Genomic DNA, 6,879 nt, shown 5'->3' on the forward strand with positions numbered 1-6,879 from the left:
CTTTTGATGAATTTGATGCTTGGATTCAAGGAAGAAAACAACAACAACAACAACAACCACCTAGTGAAATTCCACAATGTGTACGCAGACCTTACTTCTATCAAGGTAGGACGGCTGTTTTCGAGAGACCCTCAGCTCGAATTCAAGGAAGAAAACAAAGTCATTTTTGTATAAAAATGTATATTATTATTTATAAGTGTATAAATACCTCCTATAATTTTGTATAATATTGCATATTAAGAGGTCGTTTGGTAGAGTATATTATTAAAAATAATATATGCATTAGCGTTGTGTTTAGTAATATATTGTTTGGTACACTTTTTATATTATGTATAACTAATGTAAGTATTAAGGTGTGTATTCCCTCAAAATTATGTTTACATCTTTTTCACCATAATTGTGAAAGATATCTTTGTAAATAAATATTTTTATGTAATGCGTGCTACTTTTAATCACTAAATCAAACAATGTATAAAAAATAATTATAATGTAAATTTTGGGTTATACTTTTACACTATAAATTAGATAATTGTATAATTCTGAAATTTTCCTAAAAATATAAATGCGGGTCCTTGAGCTCATAAGAATACGGTCGATGAAATTCTTTTAAGAAAGAAGAGCAATGAATGTAAGCGCAAAACCGAGTAAGATGCTTAATTTTGGGGCGGCTGAGATGGTTGGTGGAGGAAGAAAAGGCAACAATGATAATGTGGACCGTTTTCACCAATTTCTCTGGCTCCACTCTCGTATATATCACACTTTTCTCCTTTCCTATAAATATCTGTAGCTCGTTGCTGTGTAAATCAAGAGAGATTGTACTGTGACAAGAAACAAGATAAAGCCCAAAATGGAAAACAAATCTGCTGAAGGGAAACGACACATTCCTCTACTGACCCCTTATAAAATGGGAAATTTTCAGTTATCTCATAGGTATTCTTCTTCCGCATCCATTCAATTGCGCCCCCCCCCCCCCCCCCCACTGACCCTTGTTTATTAGACACTAAAAGAATATGTACCTATTAAACATCTCACGGAGATGTGGCGGGACAAGTGAAATTCAGTTGGTGTTGAGTGCGTGAAATGAGTATTATAACAATTTTTTTCAAAGCGTTTCTTAATTTCTAGATGAAATATGTGGACAACTTTAGATAGTTGGGTATGACTTTAGCCTTAGATTCTTCCTAATTATTCATATGGGAGATACCCTTATGTTTATGTCTTTTTTTCTTTTTCTTAATAATTCAAAATAGACATTGGTAGGTTTCTCCTATTTTCAACCGATCAATGTTCAGTTGCCGTTTTGGCTATTTCTCTTATTTTCATCGTTTTTCTGTTTTTTGTGCAAATTAAAAGATTCCCATGTGATACTTACAAGCAATGTCACAAATTGATGTCCACAATACTAGATGAAAATATGAAAATAAATAAAATGATGCAACTTTGACAACCCACTCTCACACTCTTTGATTTGGTTAAAACTTGAAATCCAATTGGAACAAATCGAGATGAACTTTTTCTTCCATCAAGTTAAGCGTTGAGGTAGAGTACTCATTTTTTGTTTTTGTTTTGGTGATATTCCTAATTTATTCTAATTGTTGTTGACCAAATGGAGAACACATTTAGAGCTGCAAGGGCATTGAAATTTACTCTGTTAATTCTGATATGTCCTATGTATTTGATGGATAAAGATGCAATGGTTCTTATTGCACTCTATACATATTTGTAAGTGTTGATAAGTAAATAGTGATTGTGTCCCTCAAGGGAATTGAAATCTATTGATTGTGTTAATTTTGACAACTATGTCGAATTTTTCTCCTATCTTATAATTTTAAGCGCTTCTTTATGGATTGACCTCCTGTTGCACTTGATATGTTATCCAGAATTGTCCTGGCACCATTAACAAGGCAAAGATCATATGGCAATGTTCCTCAACCACATGCTATCCCTTATTACTCGCAACGAACCACAAAAGGGGGTCTTCTAATAGCAGAGGCCACAGGAATTTCTGACACTGCCCAAGGGTAACCATAGTTCCTACAATTTACCAAGTTATCAATAATTTTATGGTTACGTTCTAGATCCCTCCCATACCATTTCCTAAATACTCTTTTTGAATTCTTCTATATGACTTGTTGATTGAAATTGAAGGTACAATGATACTCCTGGAATATGGACAAAGGAGCAAGTGGAGGCCTGGAAACCAATTGTAAATGCAGTGCATGCCAAAGGAGGAATTTTCTTTTCCCAAATTTGGCATGTAGGGAGAGTTTCCACAAAGGTAATTTTCTTTTATCCCATGGTGTTAGCCATTTTATCAAGTCATATTCGAGAGAATTAATGTATCACTAAATGTAACTTTTGTGCTTCTTAACCAACTCCTTTCTAAAGATTTTCAACCCAATGGACAGGATCCTATCTCCTGCACAGACAAGCCACTAATACCTCAAATCCGTGCCAATGGCCTAGATGTTGCACAATTTACCCCGCCACGACGGTTGACAACAGATGAAATCCCTCATATTGTTAACGATTTTCAGCTTGCTGCTAGAAATGCCATTGAAGCTGGTAAAAATTTCTTGTTAAGTTCACTTCTTTAATGGAAAGCTATTTCAGTCTGAAATTCTGGAATAAAAAATCTTTGTTCGGTATTTACTATGATTGTTTAAGATGAGTAGCTAGTATCTCGAAAGAATAGATAAAGAAAGTCACCATATCTGCTAACTTGGATCATGAATGCAAATGCACAGGCATTAGCTGAGCAACCTAAATTACTATTTGAATAGTGCTGGTGACTTGTATATAAAAAGTTCTCTTAACTATTTATCTTAAGCATTTTACGAACATGGTAAAATAGAATGAACATTTAAAATGTTCTATGTAGGAAGAAGTAAACTTTGTTTAAAATATGTAAACTCATTATTTGGAGTCTGCCACCCATATCTTTTTGCTGGTGCGACTGACATATATGATCATTGAATTAGAACGTTTGTTGGAAGCAATACAATGGAGAAACAAGAAGATTTTTTGTAACCTTTGCAACATAATGTATGCGAACAGTGTTACATATGCAGTCTAAGGGTGTGTTTTGTATGAAGGAAAATGTCTTTCATGGAAAATGTTTTCCTAGAAAATGTTTTATTGGAAAATAAGTGGGTTTCTTACTTATTTTCTAGGTATGGTTTGTGAGTAGTAAACATTTTCCTCCATACCAAATGCACCCTTAAGTGGCATTTCACTGATGCTTTTTAGTGAATAACCAGAATTAGTCTTATTTTGGTTATGTCCTCAATGGATTTCTATATATCAAGAAAATAAATTTAGGTCTAGACATTTTCACGAACAAAAATCTTGCGCGATATTTGCTGAAATAGGTTCTTTTTTAGATTGATTAATTGGTGAGTTGATCAGTTGTGATGTACAATCCTTTTACTGAATAACTTTCCCTTTGCTATCACATCAATATTGCCTTCAAACTCACACTCTTTCAAACCAAGTTTGTGTTACATAATCTGTTCAATTTGTAGGATTTGATGGGGTTGAGATCCATGGAGCTCACGGCTATCTAATCGACCAGTTTATGAAAGACCAAGTCAATGATCGAACTGACCAATATGGAGGGTCTTTAGAGAACCGTTGTAGATTTGCACTTGAAGTAGTTGAAGCGGTTGTAAATGAGATAGGAGCTGACAGAGTTGGAATAAGGCTTTCCCCATTTGCAAACTACATGGAATCAGAAGACTCAAACCCAAGTGCTTTGGGCCTTTACATGGCTGAATCCTTGAACAAGTATGGCATTGCATACTGCCACATGGTTGAGCCTAGGATGAAAACAGTTGGGGAAAAAGTTGAATGTCCTGAAAGCCTTGTACCAATGAGGAAGACATTTAAAGGTACTTTTATGGTAGCTGGTGGTTACGATAGAGGAGATGGAAACAAATCTGTGCTTGAAGACCGAGCTGATCTTGTCGCATATGGGCGTCTATTCTTAGCCAATCCAGATTTACCAAAGCGATTTGAGCTAGATGCTCCTCTCAACAAGTATAACAGGGAGACATTCTACATATCTGATCCTGTTGTTGGCTATACTGACTATCCATTTCTAGAAACCACCGCATGATGGCAAGGGTTTTCAGATACTTCATATCTCTCACAAAAGAAGTGATCTATTAATAAAGATCGCTAACATTTTCTGCACTTGAGTTCTGTATGTTTTCATCTTATTTAATGATAATACTCTTGTGTTCCTCTTACTTGGAGCCCCTTTAATACATAAATCCATACTCTACCGATCACTGAGTTATTTCTTAGTTCTACTTCTTGGCTAGCGACTTGCGAGGGCTTGATTTACAAGGTGCATCGGCCTATCTTACACATACATATGAAATCATAAAACAACTACTTTTTCCAAACGTTAGTAAATGAAAGAATTAATATCTCTAATGGTCACGGAACTATGAACTCTTTTCAGATAAAGTTTACTCAACTTTGACTCTTTTCACTGAAAGTTACTCGATCCTTTTTATTGTTTTTTCAATAAAAATTTGCTAACATGGAATTTTTATTTAAACTATTTAATGACCCGACCCACTTGACCCAACTCGCTAAAACTATAATATTGACCCTTTTCTTTTACTCGTATTCCCTAAAATTGTTCTCTCTTGTCTCCCTATTCTTTCTCCTATGTGTTCTTTTTCTTTTGTTTTTTAATTTCTCAATTTCAGCCTCTTCTTCCTTCTTTTAGTTAGGGCATCTCAATTGGACTGCCTCTTCTTCCTTCTTTTAGTTAGGGCATCTCAATTTGATGATAGTTAAGTAGGAAATTCACACACCAAATAATTTAGGTATAAAACTCAAATAACAAGATACTTTAAATGTGTTTTCTATCCTTCACTCTAATAATATCAAGCATAGATGAATTAATTGAGTCCGACGCCAAAAGGTCATATTTCAAACTAATGTGACAAAAATGGGTTGTTAAAAGAAGTATCAAAAGGGGTTGTTTAATTTGTTCAATTATTTGTGAACCTATAACGACGACCTGCATGGTTGATTTGAGGTGCATGCATTCAAAACATCATGTTTTAGCCATGTATTGAGTATACTCTTATTAATATCCTTGTGTTTATTAAATATACGTTGTAATTAGCTAATAGGTATGATTAGGATGATATCAGGCCAAAAACAGCAAATAAAAAGATCCAAAAATAAATTGGAATGCTAAGCAAAGTGTTCCGGACTAAAACACATCCAAGTGAAGAATGAAATGGAGTTTGTGGCGCGATGTGGCTTTCTATGAGATGAGCCTCGCGCCACACCTATACAAAAATTGAGATTCAGAGATTTTGATTTTCAAACAAAATTCGAGATGGACCCCGTGTCGTGCACCTCCTCATGCCGCATACCCCCTTGTCACCAGGCTAAAGATGACCAAAGTCAAAGAAGACTTCAAGCGGGATTAGGATTCCAATCATAATATTATAAATATACCTTTTTGATGATGTTTTTAGGGTTACAAATTATTAGAATAAGTTATGTATTATTATTAGGGATTACTCATAGCATAAAAGATTCATTATTCTTACTTTAGGGTTTAGTTATAATTTTTAGTAGATTATTGTGGAATGAACAAGATTCTCTTGCAAGAGATGCATTAATTAGAGTTTTTATTTATTTTATTTTACATTAATGTTCTTTCATAGTTTAAATTATAATAGTCATTGTTCACCGATAGTTATGAGTAGCTATACTCATTTTGTATTAAGGTTAGCTAACTTTAGGCTAACCTTGATAACTAGCGTTATGGAACTTAGAGTAGAAATGATGACAATAGATTATTTATAAAAATATCTTCTCATGAACGGTAGAAATGCTGATAATAGATTATTTACAATAATATCTTCTCCTTAACTTAGAGTTTGATAGCGTCATAGATTATCCGGCTCACAAGAAACTTAAGCTTAATACAAAATGAGTATAGCTACTCATAACTATCGGTGAACAATGAGTCTTAAGCTTCTTAAGTTTCTTGTGAGCCGGATAATCTATGACGCTATTTAACTTAGAGTTGATAGCGTCATAAATTAGTGGAAGTGTAATAATTGCATAAGTATGCTTGACGTTAGAAACAAACTAAATTGATGTCGCTAGCATTAAATTGAAGTCGAGTAGTGGGTTGTCGTTGTGGTGCTGCGGGTGTAGCTGGTTGGGTTGCGGGTGCAGCTGGTTGGGTTGCGTGTTGCAGGGATTCAAAGTGTTTTGACAAGGGTGTGGGTACTTCTGGTTGCAGCCACACGACCCTCCATTTGGTATGGTTAAAGATTTTGCGAAACAAAGATTAAAAACTCTATTTTTGTATCGTAGTTTGGAGCTAGTTGTTTGGAGCTTGTATTGTGTAAGGTTGAAGTGATTTACTTGTAAATATGCTGCTGTTTGTTGTTGTTGGTATGGTTGTTGAAATTGTAGACAAGTTGAAATCTTGGGGATGTTAAAGTTATAGGGGAGATGCTGCCCAATTTTTGGTAGGTTCGAAACTAGTAACAAACTAGTCGAGGGTAATGGATAAGGAAATGACTCCTATGAGTACTTGGGTGTAGAGTTGGAAATTGGAAAGTGAAAGGTCATTAACCTTAATATTACTTTCATGTTAAATAGGTTCAAGAGATAACGAGGTGAACGTGTAAGAGTAATCCGTAAGAGGTATGTGGAGCTTACCTTTCTTTCTTTTGGCATGTCTTAGCCTTAAGTGATTGATATACGAAATGTGGGGATAATTCCATTCATATAATCCCAAGTATGAATCATAAGTCTTATTAACTTCTCGATGGTAGAATTCCTAGACTAGTTGAGTTATTGCCTCTCAAGCCTTCTACATGATGGAGA

General features: G+C 34.8%; 1 pseudogene; it reads left to right on the forward strand.

Moving 5' to 3' along the window:
- Positions 1-667: 667 nt before the first annotated feature.
- LOC129903854 (12-oxophytodienoate reductase 2-like) lies at positions 668-4,292 on the forward strand (annotated as a pseudogene).
- The last annotated feature ends 2,587 nt before the right edge of the window (positions 4,293-6,879 follow it).

The sequence above is a fragment of the Solanum dulcamara genome, chromosome 9, assembly GCF_947179165.1.
Source record: "Solanum dulcamara chromosome 9, daSolDulc1.2, whole genome shotgun sequence".
Classification (NCBI taxonomy): Eukaryota; Viridiplantae; Streptophyta; class Magnoliopsida; order Solanales; family Solanaceae; genus Solanum; species Solanum dulcamara.